Source organism: Coturnix japonica, chromosome 11 (genome assembly GCF_054131305.1).
Source record: "Coturnix japonica strain WE chromosome 11, WE-NBRP24, whole genome shotgun sequence".
Classification (NCBI taxonomy): Eukaryota; Metazoa; Chordata; class Aves; order Galliformes; family Phasianidae; genus Coturnix; species Coturnix japonica.
Window position 1 is genome coordinate 2187836 of NC_140673.1, and position 23864 is coordinate 2211699.

At 38.2% G+C, this 23864-nt stretch overlaps 1 long non-coding RNA gene across 2 annotated transcripts; it reads left to right on the forward strand.

The window, feature by feature from the left end:
• Positions 1-2907: 2907 nt before the first annotated feature.
• Positions 2908-23864, forward strand: LOC107317316 (uncharacterized). Of its 2 annotated transcripts, none has more exons than XR_004308212.2 (3): positions 2908-3056; positions 5562-5788; positions 16065-23864. It is a non-coding gene; the product is annotated as an uncharacterized LOC107317316 (long non-coding RNA). The 2 variants fall into 2 exon arrangements; XR_004308211.2 differs by lacking the exon at positions 16065-23864 and adding an exon at positions 6001-11391.

Genomic DNA, 23864 nt, shown 5'->3' on the forward strand with positions numbered 1-23864 from the left:
AGACCCGCCTGGACGCCTACCTGTGTGACATGGTGTAGGGAGCCTGCTTTGGCAGGGGGGTTGGACTCGATGATCTCTAGAGGTCCTTTCCAACCCCTACAATTCTGTGATTCTGTGATTCTGTGATGGGAGCCCAGGAATAATTTAAGGTAGTAATTTTAAAGGTGCAGGAGCTGCCGATCCCCAGGTGACAGAAGGCAAGCTGATGGGGAAGGAGACAGGTCTGGCTGAACAGGGAACTTTGGCTGGACCTCAGGAATAAAAGGAAAGTTTATGGTCTTTGGAAGAAGGGGCAAGTAAATTGTGAGGATTAAAAATCGTAGCAAAGCTGTACAGGGAGAAAGGAAGGTCCAAGCCCAGCTAGAAGTGAGCCTGGACATTATGGTAAAGGACAACAATAAATATTTCTATAAATAGATCAACAGCAAGAAAATCTCCATCCCTTGTAGAACGCAGAGGGGAGCATGGTGACTCAGGATCAGGGTAAGGCTGAGGTACTTAATGTCTTCTTTGCCTCAGTCTTTAATAGTAAGACTAGTTGCTCCCTGGGCACACAGCCCCTTGCACTGGAAGATGGGGATGGAGAACAGAATAGGCCCTGTGTAATCCATGATGAGATGTTTTTGGAACCGCACTGAAAGATGGACACTCACAAGTCCATGGGGCCAGATGGATTGCCCCTCATTGTGCTGAGAGAGTTAGTGGATGTGGTTGCCAATCCACTTTCCATCATCCTTTGGCAGTCCTGGCAAACTGGGGATGTCCTGACAGACTAGAGACAGGCAGATGTGACGCCCATCTACAAAAGGGCCTGAAAGACAATCCTGGTAGCTACAGACCTATGAGTCTCATCTCAGTGCCAGGAGTGCTTATGGAACGGATAGTGTTGGGAGCCATCATGCACCAATTAAATGTCAACCAGGGGATCAGGCCCTGTCAGCATAGGTTTACAAATGGTAGATCCTGTCTGACAAACCTGATTTCATTCTATGACAAGGTGACCCACTTAGTGGATGAGGAGAAGGCTGTCGATGTGGTCTGCCTGGACTTCAGAAAGGCCTTTGACACTGTCACACACAGCATCCTCGTGGAGAAGCTGGTTGTCCACAATTTGGATGGGCATATGCTCTGCTGGGTGAAACACTGGCTGGATGGCTGGACCCAAACAGTCGTGATCAATGGAGTTGAATCCAGTTGGCAGCCAGTCACGAGCAGCGTCCCCAGGGTTCAGTGCTGGGGCCGCTTCTGTTTAACATCTTCATTGATAATTTTGATGAGGGGATTGAGTGCACCCTCAGTAAGTTTACAGATGACACCAAGCTGGGAGGGAATGTTGATCTGCCTCAGGGGAGAAAGGTGCTACAGAGGGATTTGGATAGACTGGATTTACAGCTTACAGTGAGAGTGGGGTTGGTCTCTTCTCACTGGTGATGGGTGTCAGGACAAGGGGAAGTGGCCTCAAGTTACACCATGGTAGGTTTAGGTTGGATATCAGGAAAAACTTATTTACAGAAAGGGTTGTTTAATGATGGAATAGGCTCCGCAGAGAGGTGGTTGTGTCACCATCCCTGGATGTGTTTAAAAACAATTTGGATGTGGTACTCAGGGACATGGTTGAGCATGTTAGTTAGTGTAGTATGGTCAGTTTGTGGTTGGACTTGATGATCTTTAAGGTTTTTTCCAACATGAGTGATTCTGTTATTTTATGCATTTGTACAGGATACTGAAAACTTGCCCGAAGGTACTTCTAGGATGTTTGTGGCCCATCTATTTTGGTTTTCCATGTACCTCTGCTTCTACATGACCTGAATTCACATGTAAGCTTAGCATTGTGGGTCCAATTTATTTATTATTATTATTATTATTTTTTGTTGTTGTTGCCAGCTACCTTTGTTTCCTTACGTAGATGGAGAATTGAAGAGATTTTAGACTTCAGCAAGGCTTTACTCACATTTTATCTCATTAACAGTGTCCATCCCTATTAATCTTGTTTTCCTGTGTCTATTCAGCTCAAAGAGAAAGCAATAAAATTAGCTTTTGAGCAGATCTAGCAGTTTACACTCTTTGTTCAGGGTTTCCTCTCCAGACATTTTTTCTCCCATGAACCCAGCTGTATTTTACTGCCATTCCAGTGTCCTTCAGGGAATTATTTTCTGCCTTGCCTGGTTTCTTTCCTACTACCTGCAGGATCTGTGTTGAGGGCTTTCTGAAGACAAGCTGGTTTACCCTTGGCAAGCCTGCTTGCAGGAACACCTTTGCTCATGAGATCTGAAAGGATACTTTTGCCCTCATCTGTTCTCCTTTTCAGCTTGTGCACTCACAATATGTGTCCCAAGGGGTGCCACAGTGACATTTTTATTACCTCCTGGAGGGCAGTTATGCTTAAGTTTAATATAGCTTTGGAAAAGAAATACCTTTTTATAGGATGAGATCAGTGGTAGTTCCCTGTGAAGGTCTGTGCTGTTTAAACCAGTCACCATTTAACAGTTTAGCTTCACAAACACGTAATTTTAAGCAGTTAAAACATCCCTATTTTGCAGCTCTCTCCCTGTCTATCTGTCTTCTCTCAGAAGAGAAGCAATGGTCTGTTATAGCTTTGCTCTCTCCTTAGCATTTACCAGATAGTGTAAAAAGAGTAAATAAATAGAAGGAGTAAATAGATAACATTGTTAAAGGCATTATCCCTGAGTATCTGAAGACTTCCTATATAAAATAAGATTTGTAGCAGGTTGTCCAAAACCTCAGCCTCTTCTCATTTCTCTGGACATACTGTCCATCCCAAATCACATGGTAATTTTATTTGTAAAGGCTTGAAATCTCTGTAACAGCCTATTTGGCTATTATTTTTATAGACGAAATCATTAGACTTTGTGAGTACTCAGGCAATGTAATTTTTTTTCACAGATTGTGTGCTGCATTAAAGAAGTGACCTTCCACACCAAAAACGTCTAAATCAGAAGCAAAAGCAGTATACAGAGCCATACCCAGACCAAAAGACAGAGCTGGGATTTTGAGGAGCAAGCAGGAGCTGACTGTCTCACTGTCTTCAGTGAAGGGTCAGGATTTCACTTTGTGAATTTTAGAATATCTTGCTCTGCTGAGCAGAATATCTGCATGGGGGAGAAAAAAGATGAAACTTTGAGTCATGCAGTTCCTGAAGGGTGGTAATCAACAGAATTTGTATTTTAGATAGGAAAGGGAGGTTCCTGCTGGTAAAAAAAAAAAGGTTCTGTTTGACTCTAATCTTTTCCACCTGTTGAACAATTATTGATGACTTTCATTAACAGTGCTTTGTTGTTGGACTATGTAAAAGAGAACAATCAGTCCCGTATTAAGCTACAAGTAAAATGTCTGTCTTTATTTGCATGGTAATGAAGTATTACCTTAGGTGTTAGAAGTAGAATCAATAGGCTAATGAGATTTTATGCAAACAATCTCAAGTAACAACCTGGGCTCACCCTTAGATAAAAGGATTTGTTTGAAGTAGGAAAATAAGGTTGTGGGTTTTTTTTTTAAAACAAAGATGTATCTTTATATCAGTGCAAATTGAAACATGAAAAAGAACTTCTTTTCTCTGTAACGTATTACAGAAAATAACTCCAATCTGCCTATAAGTAGCTGTAAATAATGACCTAATTGGGATGATTTTTTAGGAAGGTGTATAGTCTTGTATATTGGTTCCATCCTTTTTTCTTGGTGCAAATATTTAGCCTGGGAGATGAAGTGTCTAGAAGACCACATCTGAATACAAACCATCTTCTCTACACATAAAAATAAATAAATGGTTTTTGCCTACAGCTTATCAGGTAACACTCATGCTGGGGAAGAGACAACACTGCAGGTTAAGAACCAACCATAATGATGCAATGTTTTGACAGTGATAAACATGCCACAACATTTTAGAAAAGAGCATGAATTTACTTTCATGGCCTTTTTAATGCTATGATACTCATTATTAAATGTGTACGTCTTTAAAGTGAAATCATATCGTGGAATAAACAATATTGTTCAGTTGGACTTGAGGTAAATTATGGTTCACTGCAGTGATTTATACCAGGAAGGAACCAAGCTCTGTAGCTTCTTGAAGACAGAGAGAAAATTACATTGAACTATAACATGGAGCCACATGGCAGTGTGCATTAGAAAAAGTGTCTGCACCAGGGGGTGGTAAAGCACAGGCCAGGCTGCCAGGGCAGTGGTCATGGCTCTGAGCCATCATGGAGCATTGGGTCACTGCTATCAGACATGGGCTTTGGGTTTTTGGTGGTCTTGTGTGGGGATGGGAGTTGGACTCCAAGCTTGTAGACCCCCTCCAGCTCAGGAAATTCTGTGATGTTGCGATTCGATGGAGGTCTGCTCAGCCCAGCTGTGCCATGGAGTAACAGGATGGAGTCAGGGAGAACCACCTGGTTTTAAGTCACCAAGGCAGCTGGCTATACCCTACACTGAGTTGCTACACAATAAAGAAAAAGTACAGAAAGATGCGTTTGGTTTTGTAGAGTAGTTTGAAACTGTGTAAAGTGTGATTTTATCCAATGTGCACACACAAAAAACAGATGATGTAAACTACTCAGGCTTATTAGACAGATATGCTAAAAAAAACACAGTTTCAGCAAAGCATGATCAACAATTGTCAGTGAAGCTCCCCCATACACCAAAAAAAACCCAGTAAAGATGGAGCTTAATGATTCTTTTTCCATTTTCCCTGCTAGCTCAAGCATGAGAGAGAAAAACACATTTTTAATCCAGAAATCTACCCTCCCAAGAACAATCATCATTCTTTTTGCTCAGCAAAAAGAATGCTTTTATACATTCTCTCAAGCTCTCCAGTGCTTCTGGATAGCTTTGTTTTCATCAGCTGCACTGGCTGTTGTAATAGGTGTCTGTCTGTCAGACAGTCTGTGGTGGGCTGCAATGAAAAGGAGACATGGAACAGGAAGGCTTCGGACCACCTAGTGCATAAGGATGCCTTTCTCCTTTCTGCTGGCTGAGTAGCTGGTAAACTGGTATTAGAGCATACTGCAGGAGAAGCTCAAATATTTCATTTCATAGATGTTAAGGACAGAATGGATGTCCTTAGGAACATTTTGGGTGGAAAAACAGAAATGTGTTATGTAGACTCTTAACTGAAAATCTGACTTTATTTATTAGAAAGTGAAGAAGCTGGGTGCTGCTCTCTCTCATTTCAATATACGTATTTAATGCTCCATTCTTTCCTGAGGGCAGCCATCCTGCTCAGACACTGATGGTACCCAAAGCAAACCTACTCTCTCTTTTTTTCATGAATCTATTTTGGTAAAAGTGGAGAAGACAGAAACGTCCAAAGCATTAGGAGACTTCTGGGAGAGTATGCTTCTGAGCACTCTCATCTTTGTTCTGACTTTGCATGGCTTTACCTAGAGATTGCAGCCCTTTCATGCCAAATGACTTTCATGTTGTTCTCCAGGAGTGAACACATACCTAATTAACATGCTTTGGTAATAAATGAGAAATTGCATTGATTTTCACTAAAATCTCTCTCTCTCTCCTTCTTCTTTTTTTTTTTTTGCTAAAAATGTTAGTGAATCGTCCTGCTCTGTGTATGAATAAAACAAGAGCATCTTTCCCACTGCCTTCTGATGAAACCAGACCCCCTGCAAGCAGCAAAGCAGAATTTCATGGCAGAGCACTTGTGAGTTCTGCCCCCATAGCGAGACTTTGAATTTCATAGTGTCTACTCTGAATTTCTTGGGGATTCTGCTTGGAAAGACAACAATCTTGCCTACGAGTGAAAAGGATGCTCACTGAGGTGAGTGATGATTCATTTGGCTTCAGAACTGAAGATTGTTCTTGGGAAATTGACTTCAACAACCAAAGCAGCTTCGCCAAATAGTCTTTATTTTTCAGTGTGGGGAAGACGATAGAAAGGCTGAAGTTGAAAAATGGTGTTACTTTGCACTGTCAGGAATTCAAAGGTGTTGTGCCACTCACTTCTTTTCACTCCCTTTCCTTCGTCTACAGCCACCGATTGCAGACCAAGTATGATTTATGTGTGCACAAGTGCCAAAATTCTACCCTAATAGCAAGTTCAAAAACCTGCCTGGCTCTGTGGTCTCTCCTGCCATCACTGCGAGCTACATTTTGAAGAGAAAGGGCAGAACACATAAGCTTTCTGTGCTGTCTCAGCTGGACGTCGACAGGGCAGTGTTCCTGATATGTGCTGGCAGGAAGCCAGGCTTCACATGACATGCTGTGCATCCTAATGGTGGGCTGGTGACAATTTCTGTTCCCTTGTTTCAGATAAAGATGAGATCAAAGCTATGTAAAATTGGAGAGTAAAACTGATAGGATGCAAGAAGTGTTGGCGTATTTTTTTCCATCAGCACCTTGCAAGTTTGTTTACTGAAAATGTTTCCTTTTATATATTTATTGAATTTTTAATTGAAAAGACCAAGTATAAAAAAATCTGACTAACTAGATAAGACTTTCTGCTTTGGTTATAGCAGCTCTGCTGAAGAACTTATGATATATTCCATAACTATTTATGAGTTAATTTCTCCCACTGATATAAATTTCTTTAAAGTCCTTCTACATCCTTCATCCATTTATCCTGCTGTGGGACCCAAGGGAACCAGAAAATTATAATCTAAAGGCAGCAATTACAATGAATTATAATTTTACTGTTTCCCATATGAAGAATTAGTTGCTTCAGTTTCTCATTTTTGTTACAACCTTTGTCGTGAGCATAAATTATCAAATTTTCCATTGTTTAATATTCCATGCAATATCTAGTGGAAGAAAGACAGTTTGACCTTTGCACTATACCGCTTTCTGATTTGGATTTCTTTTCATATATGTTTAACAAGAGAATAATCAAAGCAGCCAGATTCTTGCTGTTTTTAATAACATTGGTCATTGAAACAGCAATTTTTGTGCTCTGCAGTTGCGCAACTACTTGGTGCAGAAAGACAGTGGCAGGGGGATAACCTGCATGGGATTTCATCTTCCTATGACTTGTTCCTATTTTGTATATGACATCAAAAGTTTAATTGAACTCATTCTGCTTTGAGATGGGGGCAGATTAGATATCTGGTGAACATTCTAATAACTACCTACTTTCTATTATTTCTGCTTTGATAATTTGGCAAAGAATATAAAATAGTTCTTGGGGGTCTTGAATGGGAAATTGTAATTGCTCAGTACAACTTTTCGTGGATGTACTCTCTAGCAAACTCTCTAGCATACATGACTTGAGTACTGAATGAAAAACAAATTACCCAATCTCAAGCCAAGTACAGGCTTTGCTACAAGTCTAACTGGCCTTGGTATCGGTTTCTAGGAATGTTAGAATGACAAGTAGTTGTTCCTAAGATAAGTTTTTTGTTTCTATGTTTTGTTTGTTTTCCTATGAAAGAAGACCTGGTAGCTTTGTATTCTAGATGAAATCCACCCGCAGGGTTTCACATTTGTTGTTCCACATCCAGTCTGTCTGCCTGAAGGCCTGTCTACATGAGAAAATATGTATTAGGTTATTATGGGAATCTATCCCACTCAACCCATGTTGTCTCTCTTTAAAAGTGGAATAAATTACATAGACAGCTAAATGATCAATAGCTGGAATCTGGGACTTTCATGCCCACAAAGGTAGTCTGTATGTGATATAAATGAAGAGTTCTCACTATGCCATAAATTCATTTTACAACACACTGCTTTTTCTGCAGCAAATCAGTCTGCATCAAAATGGTCAGTGTGTAAAGAGTTACATCAGTGTAATGCTGGCATAATGCCACCAGCAAGTGCATGAAATATCCTAATAATGTCACTAAATTGTTGAGAGTGACAAAAGGGCCTCAGCCTTAGGAGGCCAAAATACATGGCTCTTCCGTGAGCATTAATGTGAGTTTTGTGCACAACAGATGTCCTGCTGAGTAAAGATAATTTTTGGTAAGGAATAAGTGGTGTATCGTTGTCATGCATCCTGCAGTGGTGATGGACTGAGGCTCCACAAAATGTAATGCTCAGTTGCTTTTGGCCATGTTTCTTTTCTTGTATTTTATCACATCATTTTATTCGGAATAGCAAAGCCTCATAGAAATTATTTCTGCATGTTCTCTTTAGCATCAGTATTATTTTTCTATGTTACGTACGTTATGTAATCTTTATAATCTCCTTCTTCAGAGTGGAATTTTGCACTCAATCTAGAGAAGTGGAATTAAAATGGCAAATCACATTCACCTCAGTGAATGCTGGCTGATATGACTTCAACCACCATTTTCCAAACTCATTCCCATGAGTGATAGGTGATATTAATGAAAAAAATAATAATCTCAATGACTATTTTCTATCAACTCAAGAGGTCAGATAAGACAACTTTTAAACAGCAGAGACAGAAACAAAGTGTGAGCTATGGGGAAGTTTCAAACATCTAAATGTAGGTATCTAGAGAATCAAAGTAATTGGCTATGTCAAATTGTCCTTATGAAGTCCCCCTGTTAAATCACATGTGAGGGCTAGGGGTAAACCCAGCAACTAGAGGTCTCAGCTGACACAAAACCTCTCTCTCTATTGATGGCTTGGACAGCCTTGAACCCAAAGGCGACAAATCCACACAGCTACCAGCTGCATCTGAGGCTGAGCTGTTCCTGCAACCCCACCACATGCCAGATCCCATTCTCACCTGTCTTCAGCAAAGTGAGAGAGAGATGAAATACAAAGGGCAGCTCCTGACTTTTTCATTGTGGATGAGGAACCATAAATAATCCCTGCTGCAGACCTATCAGTGCCATCCTATAGAAATCTGATCTGTCGTTTATGCTTGGGTGTTGGAAATGTTGCATGCTGGGTCACACTGCAGTCCAAGCTAGCATACCTACTTCAGGTGTAATTGCTTGTTTCTACTTCTGTTTCTATTTGTTAGTTATTTCTTTCATTGTCTCTCCTATTAAGGTAGTTATGTTAGACCCTAATGACAGAAAAGCCTTCCCAAGCTACCTGTGCAGTGACTGCAGATCATTTTGGGAGACATTTTAGAAAGTCTAAAGTATTATTTCCAAAGTTCTTTTAATAGTGTTGAAATGCAATTAGTTTTATAGGAAATTGGGCAGTAAGTCAATACAACAGGAATTGAAGAATAATAGAGAACAGTTGTGGAGTAAGGGAATCAGTTCACAAAGCACTGCAAGCCATAACATTTCTAAGACACCAGCTCAAATGTGATCTGATTACTGTAATCTCTGTAATCTATTTTAGACATGAAGATTTTGGTCATGGAAATATCTTGAAGAACATATGAATTTCTCTGTGTTTTGCTGAAGTTACTGAGATGCTTAGCACTGACAAAGTGCGTAGGTGTATTTTTCCAGGCTGTGCAACAAGGGCTGAAGAATATTTCAGTTAACTGAGGACTTCTATAACAGTGCCACAGTTGGCACTTCTGCTTTGCTTTCATTGTATGCTTTAGAGTTTCCCTGAAGAGCCTTATTTTCTGCAATCAGAGTGTGCAGGCTTTACCCATGTTGGCAAAGTGATCGGAATTTAATTCAAAGCAGTTGTATGTAGATGTGGAATTCCTACATTAAATAAATCTTTCCACTTTGCAGATAAGGTGGTCCTTCGTGTCAGGTTATTATTCAGAGTCAGCACTGATCGTCTCTCTTATCTGGGGATTTAACTTTAGAGCAGTACCAAAGGAAAATCAATGTATATGTTCATGTTCTATCTCATAATCAATCAAAATTCTCAATTCTTATTAAATATATTAACTTAGATAATACCATTTCAGAAAGATATTTAACATAAATGCTTCTAACTAAGAACAGAAATATGAAGTCTACTGACCAAGATCTATTCACATATGGTGCTACATTTGTGCTTTGTGGCCAGCTCAAATGGCTTATTTTTTAGCATGATATCCTGTTCTCACACGCAGAACACAGAACTGAGCAGTGATACTGGTTTTCTATTTGTGAAACTGGTTTGTGATGCCACTGGCCTTTTAAGATTTGCTGTGCATGATAAACTGTTTCACAGTTCTACTGCTGTGTTGCTGTGGAAGAAAAACATCTTGGCTCCAATTCAGAGAAACATCTAAGCATGTGCTTAACTCTAAGCAATCCACCAGAATCAGCTAAACATGCATAAAAGCTTTGCTGACTTGAGCCTCTGGGCAGTGGAGCTCATCAATAACAAAACTAAGTGGATTAAATAGAGGCTCTGGTTCAAAAAAACCCTTGTGGTAAAATCAAACGCTCCAGTGCTTTCCTGAATAAGAAAGCTTCCCTACTGTGGTGTGGAAGTGCAAGAGGTGGAATGGAATGAGGATCACGGGTTCCAGAAAAGGATTTGAAAAGCAAAAGTGGATGCAGTAGGTGGCTAGAGAGAAGTACAGGGAGGCAGATTTGAAGTGATAATTGGAATGCAGAGGGACTGAGCAACAGATGAATCAAATAAAGTGGGAGGTCGCCCCAGGTGCTGGAATCATCCAGCACTGTCATTTTGCAAGAAAGACTCAAACAGACCAAAAAAGGCAAACAATTGATAGTGAAAGATGCAGAGCCAAATGAAACTCTGCTAGCCAAATGTGCAAAATCTTCCAAGAATGTATTTATAACCTCCTTTTAAAAAATGAAATAGAGCATCTGGCCCTCCACTGTGGGTGGAAAGGCAGGGGATGATGTATTTTTTGTGATACAAGAGGCTATGAAGAGAGAATAAAATGCCAAAACAGAGATGAGGTCGAGCCTGGCAGACACTTTTTCAGCCACATATCAAAGCAACACACATGGAGAGCCATCATTCCTGACAGGGAGCCTGGATTCCTGGTGGTCATAGTCTTATTAGTTCCTAATAGGACATAACCCACTGACATGAAGGAGAGCCCATCTAACATGTGCAGAGAAGACACAGGCCACCAAAGGGCATCAATTGCTGCAGCTTCTCTAATCACTGTGTGAAGTACTAAGAAATGAAAGACTTACAGGAAAAGGACAGAAATTGTTTGAAGCTTTGCTCTTTTGGTATGAGAGGGGCTTGTAGGGGTTGGAAAAAATAGTTAGAGAGGTTCCCCTGAACTTCCATCTCTATTTTCATGTATATATATGTGTGTGTGAAGCTAGCTAGATACTGAGGAATTTGGTTCAAAAAGTTTGATTTCATACAAAACCTTCTGCTTCAATTGTATGACCTGAATTTCAAGCTACACTCCATTTATTCTACAAGGTGAATAAAGAAAGGTATTTTGAAGAGTAAGAAAGAGAAAAATCAACTAAAAATTTGTGAAGAATTTCTTGTGAAAATGGGCGAGTTACAAACAATGCAGAATTTCATCTTCAGATGAGGAAGGAAATATGGTACCACTTATGTTGTTTTGGTCTTAGATAAAATTCTAAGTTCTCCTTGTTTTTTTTTTTCTTTTTTTTTTTTTCCCCTTCCCTTTTGTGGGCCAGTCTGAAAAAACAAATCAAGACCAAAAAAAAAATAAAAAATCCTAAATTAAATCCTAAATTTAAAAACAACAAATCCTCTATTTATTTTTTGTACTTTACTCATATAAAAATGAAAATATATATATATATTTTATATCAGAAAATTGTACTCTTTGAGCATAAGACTACAAAGGTTTCAGAGGGATAAGAATGTGACAAATACAGCACTTCTACATTTGCAGCTCCCAATTTTCAATGCATATTTCTTGACTGTCATATTTTCAATTATTTTTCCTTTTAAAAATATATTTTATTTACTTTCTTCCCTTGATATCTTCAGTTCAGCTACTGAAAACGAAGTATATTCAGGTCCAAGTAAGCTCATGAAGAAACCACCATGTTTGGCACTTGGCTGGTATGAAGAGTAGGTAAATGCTACTCCCAGGCTCAGCATCCTTCCTACGCCCAAGATATGGATTGCCAAAATATAAATTTAGTGGTTTCAAACTTCTGGCCAGTATGTGATCTCTCCTGCAAGCAAATATTGGAGCCCATTTCGAGCACCATAATTCAGCTGCAAATTGCACAGGCATAGATATAGCTTTTCTTCAGGCAATGTGCTCCTAAAGAATAAACCTGAATTAGTGAACTTAAAAAACCCCCAAGAGTAGAGTAATTTTCACCTATAGTACTACTATAAGGCATATTTATTGTTCTTGATTTCCTTTGATTTCATTTCACAGACATATCATACATCCAATAAAAACGCTCACCTCTGAGCCTCACAAAACCTTGATCAGAGGACATGGAATAATGTGGTTTTCACACTCCTGCTCATGATCAGTGATTTCTCCTTTGAAGATTCTCTTTAACTTTGTAATAGGTGAAACTGAATCTTGAAGTTCAATTGCTTTGAGTCTGGACCCTGGAAGTTGATCGTAGCAGAAATCTACAGTCTTACCAGGGTCAATTGCTTTAAATGGTCTTACCTAGAAAAAATAAAATAAGTACTTACTCTTTATGGAAGCTACAAGTCCTAAAGTAATTTGAAAGATAAAACCTATTACTTCTTCTTATTATTTCCAGACTCTGCCTCATATCTGACTTCAGCATATTGCAGAGCTGTCTCCTAAGGTATTTAGTCGTCTCAGCCTGTTCTGCTGCAGTATATGCAGATACATGTCTGAACATTAACCCTGTGGTAATATTAGGATTAGCTCATTTTTCCTACCACAATTTTTTTTCCTATCGAATTTATCTTAAAATCTATGTTTTTTTAATATTAAAACTATGCACAGATCAGTGTTTCACTCCTAAAGCAATAATTACTTTTCATCTACAAAAATGAATGTGGCGCTCACTGTAATCCATTCAGAATACCATCCTGTTCTGCTTGGTAATAATCACTTTCATTTTACATAAAGCTAAACTCCTGATCCCATGGAAGTTGACAGGAAATTTGTAATTGAATGAAAACCAGACTTCTACAAAAATGTATAAATTTTCTGACAAAAAGATGGTATCTCCCTTTGTAAGTAAATCAAATCTGTAACAGATGATTTAATATATGCATGTCATCTGCAAAGATAACACAGAGAGCACTAACACTTCCTAATTACCTTTGTCACCTTCATGAAATCCCTGCCCATGGCTCACTATGAGGTTAAGAAGACCCAGTTATGCTCTCAGCAGAGATGAGGCAAGTTGATGATCCTGGAGGTGGCATCATCCTAGCTTCATGACTGCGAAACACTGAAATCCTCCCTTTTGAAAGCTTGAAGATATACTAAAGGTATCATCAAAATGCTAATTCTTCTTGTCTACTGGGGGAAGTAGCAGTAGTCTCTCTGCACACAAATGCATCGGAGGCTATGCCAAAGCATTCATGCTTTTAGAGAAGACAAGAATCAAAACTTTTCAGAGGAAGAAATCCAAACTCTTTTGTACTTGCAAGGAATAAATACATATCTTTTTCCTTCCCCTTCAGGACTGTATCTGGACAATCTGAATCAACTTTTCAGGCCTCAACCCCTATGAAAAAAAACTGTGTAAAGGCGTACTGGGAATGTTTAAACTTGTCATTTTCTGCCCTTGGACTATTTCATTTCCAAAGTGATGGCGACAATACATTAAATTTGGTGTTATACTCTCTTTATGTGTTTTCATAATATTTTTTGCTCGTTTCTTGAAAAGAAAATTGAAATTATGCTACTCTTTGTGTCAGCTGGGTAAGGCAATTTTTCAGGGGTCTCCAGAGATGGACAGGTTAACTTCTACATGGTCAAAATGCTGTCATTTGTTGGCTTATGGAAACAGAAGGATAGATTTGGATGCAGTGCCATCGTGGTTTGTGACATCTTGTGTCCCTTCTATAAAGATTCATTCTGAATTTGTAGGTCAGTACTTTTGGATCGTTAGATAGAAAAAAATTGTGAAAGAACTGCACTGCAGGTGCAGAAATATCATTAAACTGATCACAGTGGTTTTTGGAGCTGTTGCATAAGGTGCACAGGTAAAGGCGAGAGTTTGAAAGGGAAATAGGCAGTGCTCTGCTGACACTGGACAACAAAGTTTTGAGAAGCAATGATAGAAGGGGAGAGTAGCTAACACTAGCTGATGAGTAAAAGAATAAATTGATTTTCTCATGTATGGTGTCCTTCTAGTTAGCATCTATATGATTACTAGCAGTTATGTGATTTGTTCATACTGTGTCTGAACAAAACTGATGTTCACCCCGGTTTCTGTACTTTTTTTCCCTGGTAACTTAATTAAGCAGAGCTCATTTGTTTTTAAAGTTATCCTCCTTTCATTCCTTTCTTTCTCTTTCCTTTTCATTTCTTACCTTTTCTTTCCATCCTTTTTAAAAATATTTTTCTTTTTCTTTTTTTCTTCCTTGTTTTTTCCTCTCTTTTCTTCTTTCTTCCTTTCTTTTTTTCTCTTTCTTTATTAAGACTGTTGGGATTTGTTCCATATCTCTGTATACTGGATGTGGTTATCTGATTTTTAAGAAAAATGCATATGAACTAATGAATGACTGAAATAAAGTTTCACAAGTAATCAAGCTCTCCTGCAATAATTCCTCTGAAGTTTTACTGAAACAGTTTGGGCCAGCTTCTATTGATTTCAGCGAACACAGACATGGGCCAAGGAAGAACAGACATGTCCCATCATGAAAGTTAAGGAAATTCAGTCCTTAGAGAGAGCTCATTAAATTCCCACTGACTGTGAAGCATACAGTTTTTACGCAAGCAATGGCAGTATTCAAACAAATCAACAGGCTAAAAAAATGGAAAAATTGCCTTGTAAATGAAATATCTTGTGTCCCTGGGCTAACTCAGATGGGCACCTTTCTGCTTGAGTGAGGAGACCTGGCATTGCCAGAGCTGGTGACCAATACAGCTCTCACAGCTTGTGGTGTCTAGGAAGGTGTTGGCTTTCAATACTCGCTCCAGCTGATGACAGAAATAAGAAGAGATTTTAAAAGAGGTTTGTGGAGATGAAGACAGCAGTTCAAGCTGGCCTGATGGAGTGGTCTGCAGAGTTTTATTGTGATATCTGATTTTTCTCATATCCGCATGGTAAAGAGCACTATGCTACATTGCTATAATTGTACAAGCTGGCCAAACTCCTTTCAGCACTCAACTCATGTAGTAAAAATGTTGCAGTACAGAGCAAAATCATTTAGAAGACTTGGTAGAAATTTTCATCCCCAGATGGTGATATACTGGAGCATCAAAAAGTGTAAAAAACTTTGTTTTAGACTCAGGGGACCTCAGCTAGAGGGATGAAAAATTAAACAAGAATAAATAGGAAATCTTACATTCCACACGTAAAATGAACTCATTTCCTGCTTCCAGAAGACTCTAAAAATGATGATTAATTGTTTTCAAACTGCTCTCTATTCAGTAGGCTGTGGATTTATACACCAATACTGGATTTTATTGAGCTTTAGTTTCAACTCAATTTGCAGCCTTCTGAAAGTAGGAAGGGGCAGAAGGACTGTTACAGGAAAGAGTGACTTGCAGCAGATTGTGACCAACAGTGAATGAAAACCTTGTGTTCTGCTAAAACTTCAGGGATGTGAACATGGGAACCGGCATATCTGAGACAATATTTACATTAGGGTATGAAGGTCAAAACCATGAGTCCTCACAAATGTTTTGAAATCCAAGCTGAATTCCAGACACTTAGAGCTAATATCCCAATAGTGCAGCCTTTAAAAGTACTGAAGTTTTATTAAAGAGAGGTAATACTGACTTTGTGTCGACTCCGACAAATGACCCTAGGCCAGACCCTGTCTGGGGAGAGAGACACATACACGGATGCCACGGAGCTTGCTCTCAATTTACTGCTGTGTCACACAGTTTATATACCAGCAATGTCTTCCACACAGGGTCATCTTGTACACCCAATAGCGCAACCCCACGCCCCCATGACCCTTCCCACTCCCAGAGTCCTCCCTTGCATAAATCACCTCATCATGGGGCACTCGGCAAGATGCTTCATCATATCCCCATTCCATGGTTCTGCTTCAGTTGCTTTGGCTGTTGTCGTCTTAGCAGTTCTTGTGTACTTGCTCAACACTTTTTGTGCTCCAGTATTTCCATGCAATTTCCCTACTACAGATCTAGAATGAAGTATTTTCTCCTTTTTTTCTTACAGATTTGACACTCCAGTGTGGTATCTCCAGAGCTCTCTTAATCATTATCTCCACAAACTCCTACGGGGCCCCAAGATGTAAATGTCTTATTCAGATACGATATGCATTAACTGAAGTTAAAGCATCCTCAGCTGAGAAGTTATATGGATAATTTTTGATCTTCACTTAGCTTTCAGTCATAGGATTATGGAAAGACTGAAACGCAGTAAGAATGTTGTCTGTTCCAAATACATCTCCTGAAGGTGTAAGCTGTGATACAGCATTTGCTTGAATATGCATGAGACCTTCTCATATGCAATGGGTCAGAATATTTTTTTCCCTTGAGACTTTGTCTTTGACTTATCCTGATGAAAAAAGAACGTCCCTTTCAAATTCATTGACTTTTACATTAGCCATAATTTGAGATGAGTTGCCTTGGGGAGTCAAGAATTTTTGAAAGAGAGAATTTAATGTGAAGTGGGATTGCCACAGCTGCAGTCCTTTCTTCTGCAAGAGGTGTTTTAAAGTTGATTTCACTGTAGGGTAAAGATAAAAGCTTTTCACTGTTCATTAGCCTTTATTTTGGGGTGTTTCTGTTAATAAGCTATCTTTCTTGCTTTTGTTTTGCATTGGTTTTGTGCTTTATTCTTTTTATTTTTTTTCTTGCTGCAAATTTCTGTACTGTCTTGTCATCTGCTATTTGCTCTTAGTTTTGTTTGCATTAATTTCAGTGTCATTTTTAGATGTATTCTTCAGCAGAAGAATAAATTGTATCATTTTGTTTAGGATGAACTTATTTAATTAATGCGTTGGTACAGTGTTTGAATGAACCCTTGTACCTTGGAATGTATTGTTGCTGAATTACATTACCTCACAGCAACTTACAGCTAATCAGTTTATGACACATATATTTAAGCTCTATTTCTAGGTATCTGTAGATTATTTTTAATTCTTTTTTAATTACTGACCTTGATACTATGACATAATCTGCTTTTCTTCATTAGAGAAGCATTAAGCAGAAGAAAGAATATCACCTGTAGTCACTTCCAGAAGCAGAGTCAGTTTGAGTCAATTGGTTTTATTATCACTGTGCTCTTCACATTCATATGCCTCAAATTGGACAGAAGGCCCTTTAAATTTATCTGCTGTGTCAAGGCAATCACAAGACAAGGAATGGTAGTCACTGAGAATGTATTGCTTTGGATCTCAGTATTCTTATTTGCCTTGAGAAATACAGTGAGCCATTCAACCTAAGAAGGGATATTTGTGCTTTTAATCAGCAGTTTTAGAATGCCATTATTAACTTTTTTTTAAAACTTATTTTATTAATTAGATATTTTAACTGCATAGCGAATAGATACAGGAAAGAATGCAAAGAGTATTTGATGAAGTCTGACAAAGGAGAGATTGTTCTAACATTTTCAGAATAAGAAAAATATGCAGTTCTCCATCAGATCTCTTAGGTTTGATGTTGGGACTCTACTGTAATCCAGTGCAGACAGCTCCTTTCCTTTAATTGATAAAACTTTTTCACATAGAGAGCAGATAGCAGAGCAAAACAGTTAGATGACACTAAGATAGCAGGCCATGTTCATTGTTTTGTACTTGTCAGTGTGTAAGCACATGTGAGTTTAGGTGACAGGATTTTGAGTACAAGTGTGAGTTATTATTTTTGAGTAAATACTAGAAATGTGTCATTCAAAAGAATATAATTAAGAACATGAAAATTTGATGTTATATGATGTCTGGATTGACTATATAGATGCTGTTCAAAATCTCTGTATCTAGACATAAACTTAGATGGTGTCAGAACATGCTTTACTGCACAGGATTTTATAGGAAGGATGTCTTGAGGGATAGTGAACATTTTTCGTTGGTTTAATTCTCATGCATCAGGAGAGCTTTGACTGTCAGAGTGATGCTATAGGTGTCAAAACTTGAGAAGTGTTAAAATAATATTCCTCAGTTCCACAGTGAAATATGATTTATTTCTGCTGAGATCATGGAATCCTTAGTGGTAATACGTGTTTTGTTCCACCATTCCTAAAATCTTACCATTAGGTTGTTAGATGGTAAGGGCAGAACATCCTTTGCTTTGCTGCGTTAGTGTTTGCCACATCTTCTCTCCAAATGTTGGAGTTCAACATGCAAACTGTTAATATATTCCAACAGCATTTTACAGATTCTGAGATTATTTTTGTAACCCTTGTTTGCAATTTAATACTAGTATCTCTGGTAGTTTCTTCATGTTACAGTTATTAGACACAAATCATCTGTGTTGTGTGGGCAAGAGGCCTGGCTCTTGATTAATAATCTGCAATTGGAATTCTCCAGATATCCTTGAGTATCTTTCCCATGTTACTGGAATAATAAAGTGCAGACTAAGGAAACAGATTCTGATCTAGTAGGAGTCAGTAGCAGCTTTCAGGTGTGTTGTCAGTATACTATGACAGATTCTATTGTTGTGGCAAAGCTGAGCTCTCTATGCAGCTCTCTCTTCTTTTGTGATGGGTTTTTAAGCTATGGACAAATTTAGATGGTTGGTACCCCAGGTAGGAAGGTCATTGCTGACTGGATTATATGTCTCAGGGTATTCCACTTCTCATGGTTGACTGGATGTGCTCATTAGAAGTAAGCCTCACAAAGGCAAATTAGTATGCCTGTCTTAGGGCAGACCAGGTGCCTTAAGCTGCTGGAAAGAAATCAGTTTACTTGATGCAGACAGACTTTTTTCAGGCCTTTAACACACCTTTTGCAGCATACCTTCTTTTAACAATTTGTTTCTTGGACTTGAACACTGCTCTGCACTCCTTTGCCTTGACTTCCCCCATTTCAATTTCATTTCATCCTGCTTCTTTCCAATGATTTTAGTTGAAAGTTCAACTGATGATAACCAGTTTTTCTGTAACTTGGGCTATATTGTGTCAGTAATTGCAAATAGCATAGCATGTCTGTTTTTGCTCAATGGGAAGCGACATACTCTTGATTAAAATTTATTGCTAATATGCTTTGATGCTATTATTTTACTTTTTCATTTTTGGACACTTTCTATTTCTGTTTTATCAATTCAATTTCCTCCAATGACAATTAAACTTAAAGTATGATGTTAATAACATGTCAGCTTCAAAAACGAGGAGGATAAAGCAATGCTTTTGCTGAAAATTACAGTTAAAGAGGAATATAATTTATAAAACTCATTTGTTTGTTGAGATGCCAGCAACAGAAAATAGAGGAAGATGTTTGAATTTTCTTTTTTAACTTGTTTAATATTAAATCATAATTTATAGATGGAAGGTGTATCTATTATGCAAGCTAGCCCATTTCTGATCGAAAGGACCGCCCATTTTCTAGGGCCTCTTTAATCCTTCTTTAAGTTTCCAGTGTTCCTTTAGAAGACTTTCACGCAGATTTTATAGATATTCAGCCCATTAATCTCTTCTCATTTTTTATTCTTTCTCCAGTAATCATACGGTTCAGCTCACCATGCTGAATGACTCATTTTCCTTTCACAGACCCAGATCATGTGTTTTTAATAGTAACTTCAGTCTATTATTGTAGTATTTTATATTAGCGCCCACCTTCCACTGGCATAAAGGACCAGCTGTTGACTGACCTGAAAAAAAATGATATGTGGGCTCATGAAGACTAGTTCTCTTAACTGGATGGATGTATTTTGATCCCATAGGCTCCTTTTTAGACATCACCTGGGCATATGACTTGTTATCTTTACACGTGCAAGCATCTCAGCTGGTCAGTGTACTCCCATGTTTTTCTTCAGTTGTAATTCCTCCACACTGCTCATGGACATCAGCTCTAGACAGTGTCTTGGATAACAGGTATTCCTACACTAAGCGGGCCTGTGATTCTTGTGTGCACTTTTTATTCTATGCATATACCTATGTCCAACTTTGTATTTCCAGACATCTCTAACTAGGTTGCCATTATTAACAGATGCTTTTTTTCCTTACTACTTCTTCCCTACTTCCTCCTTTAGTTGGGGGATACATACTTTATTATTCACTATGTCTTTTAGTCATGTCCAAATAAGGTAATTTCCTTGCTTTGCTTTTTCCCGTCCCTTCCCTTTTTTTCTTTTCCTTGTTTTTCCTCCTTGTTTCGCTTCACTTCTCTTTTTGCCTCCCAATATAGAAACATTTGCCATCTTTCTTAATATGTTATTTCTCATTCTTCCAGCTCATTTAGGAAAATATTGAAGAATAGAAACGATCACGATTCCCTTGTTATTGCAAAAAATGTCAGCCTGGCATAATGCTAGTCCCTACTATCATTGGTTTACATTCAATTAGCCAGTTTTTGGTTCTGTCCAATCCAATTTAAATTAACATTTCAATTACTCTTTCATGAAGGAGAGTAAATGCCTCATTAAATTACATGCCTTATTAAAATAGCCATCAACATCTGTAAATAAGCTTTCTAACATGATGTTATACAACATAAATGATTTTTCACTATCACAAAAATACTTGAAGCACCTACCATTTTAAGTAGGCTGGAATTTAGAATGTTAGGTTTTTAATACTGTCTGTATGAGGAGATCATAAAAAACTGGTTCAGGAGATGCACAGTCTTGGATTTCCTGAAAACATTTCTGTGTGTTTTAGAGAAATGGAGCACTTGAGTTCCTCTCAAATCACAAATGAGCACTATGCTTGTTGCTGAAGAAGGACAGAACAAAAAAGATATCTCAGTGCCCCTCTGGCAACTATCAGTAGCTCTGTTCAGGACAGAGCAATGTCTCTGCTTCAGCAACAGCAGTGCAGACCTCCAATTATGACATATAAATGTTTAAGAACAATGAGATAAAGAATATCTACTTTTTATTGGCTGTTTACATGATTGCTATGCTTAATATTATGCCAGGATGTTTGCTTTCAGTCACTGTTCAGCTGTATGCATATGTTTTGACCTTGATGACAGAAAATATTCTCAAAAGCTTAGTCATAAGTTAATGTTGAAAAGATGTAGGTGACTTTTTCTTTCTTATTTCAATCTCTACGCTGTAAATATATTTGTAGGAAAACCATTTCAGCAGTGCTGCAAGTTTGAGACAGTAGTAAGATGACGAGCTGCCATGAAGATTGTAAAATATTTATTAATACAATAATATCACTTTCTCTTGGATCCAATTTTTAATTTAAATTGTGTATCACAAAGGTACCTTTTGTCCTTTAAAGAAGATTAGAAAATTTCAGTTTAGAAACATGCGTCTTTAAAAATACATTTCTTTTTATATTCCTGAGTAATGCACTTGGGTATATTCACTTTTGTTGGCACAATACTGTTTACAAACAGCTGAAATTCAAGTTTTCTATACAACTGGCCTTAGTTATAGAATTTGGAAAGAATGGAGAGAATATAGATTGCCACATTTGAATCTTCAGAGCTTGATACAGTTTCCAAGAGACAGTGAAAAAAAAATCCTGCTAAATGAAAAGCATGCTAGAGCCATTTTGAGAGTCTGAAATGTGCAGTTGCTGTTCTGCATCTACCACAGTAATTTTGTGCAAGTAATTTGGGGCTAGTTTCTTCCACTTTTACATGTGAAATACCCTAAGGGGTGCTTAATATTTTTCAATTTCCATTTTTTACAATTGGGGCTATGATTCTTAATGCTGGTCTGCACATAGCATTGATGATGAGGATGGAGGAGGCCATGCTGCAACTGAGCTTTCTCTGCTTTTGGTCTTCTGTTCGTCCTTCTTTGTACTGTGGTGCTGATGAGCAGAGGATGTGGACATCATCTACTTTCAAACATTCACAAAATCTTCAAACTCCAAAACTACAAAATCCTATTCTGTAAGACTGTTCTGAAAATTTAAGTGTACAAAGACTCTGGAGAAAAAATTATCTGTAAAGGAGTAGGCATTCTTTGACTAATGTAAATTCTTATTGCAGTGTGGAAGTGCTATGGCTCACTGTAGCTTCTCCACTGTAGCACAGCTCAGGCGTATGACATGATATAGAGATGTGAATTATTGGCCTATAGCAAGCCTACAGATAAATGCAGAACCTCAGTTCTTTGTACCTGTGATTTGATTGAGCACTCAGTTTCTCTTAAGCAGTAGAAATTGCTTTCAGGCTAATTCTAGAAATGGGGAAATGAAAGATGCTCATGAACTGCTTCTAGAAAGAGCAGCCCCAGGTTTGAGGTAGCATGAATGAGCCTACCAGACTGGTTTGAGTGCATCTGGATTTGTGATTTTCTGCATTCTTTGTTAATCACCATCTTGCTATGACTGACTGTGTCTTAATGTTTAAGGCTCTATCTGAACCACAGATGAGTTTCAGCTTGAATTAAAGGAGGGGGTAGCAGCAGTAGAACAAGCATAGTTGTTTATCTATTTTTTTTGTCACTTTCTTCTTCACTTTAATGTTTTTCTTTTAAAATGACCTCCTAGTTGGTATGCAAGGACATTACTGTGTATCATGGCATAAGCAGGACAGTTATGAAAAACAGCTAAATTAAATTGTCAATTTAGAGACAAATTCTGCAATCAGAATTTGATTTTGTGTCACTTCTTTAATTTTTTTTTTTATTATTATTTTTTAAGAGCAGGCTGGTAGTAACCTTCAGGAATTTAAGAGTAGCATGTGCTTGGATCAAAAAAGAGACTTGAGCTCTGTTCTTAAATAACAGGCAAGTTCAGCTCTTGTTTACATGAATGAGACTTTTACTGACAATGATGAGCTTAGAGCAGTATATACTTCTCACACAGAATACATAATCAAGAAGGGAAAATAAATCTGAGACACCAGCTTTTAAAAAGACAGGATTTAAGCATGTTTGCGATTAAGGTGATATTTTAAATAATTCTAATGTTAAAGTGCTCTACATGTGTGAATACTGCTTTAATGACTGAAAGGTAATTCACAAATGTGTATGTGGGATCTCATAATCTGGCAGAAAACCACTTTGTTTTCTGCTATCTGCAGCCCTGTTTGGGCATGCTTCATTAGCTCCAGTTCTGCAGGACGAAGCAGAGGAAAGAGTCCTGAGACAAGTCTGGAACTTGGGGTAAGGTCTGTATTGATCTGTCAGGCTGCAAAACAATTTCTGCCGTAGTCTGTAAAAATTCAGAATAAAAGCAATAATCAAAGAAAGAAAAGCTTATTTTTACAAAATAAGGTTTTGAAATCTTTCCTTGTAATCCTAGATGTGCTTTTTTTCTCACTGCTAGGATTAGATTCACACCAACTTTGTGGGAGTCCCAATGGGGAAGAATTGTTGCTTAACCTGGTAGGATAGTTTTCAGTAACAGACAGTTTATGTAAAATGGGAGTGTCTGGATCAATAATTCTTAACTTGGATACTGTTGGGTTTTTTTTGCTAAGGAGCCACATTCTGTATGTTTCATCTTATAAGCTTCTGTAATTAGTTTCATGTGAAATTCTTACTGTCCAAGAGAGGCAAAAGACCTGAGATCCTGAAGGACACAGATGTGCAGCTTGTACCACGGTGTCCTCCATACTATGGAATAGTATACAAAGATATTGGTGTGACTGTCTAAACTTGAGGCACAGTAAAATAGTGACAGTTTCTTTTATCAGCAAACGAAAGGAATCATCCACCATCTCTGGATTTATGATGCATGTAAGAGGACTGGTGAAGTGGTGGCATTCAAGACTTTCTAGTGTAAATTGCCATTCTCTCCAAGACAGGCACCTTGTGGTGTCCTAAAATTCATCCAGGTCTCTGCTTTCTCTCCAGTGATAGATTAGGTACTTGGGAGACGATCACCCTCATATGATGTGGTAAATCCAGTGTCCTTGGGCTGCTATAAATCAGATATGTGACCAGAAAA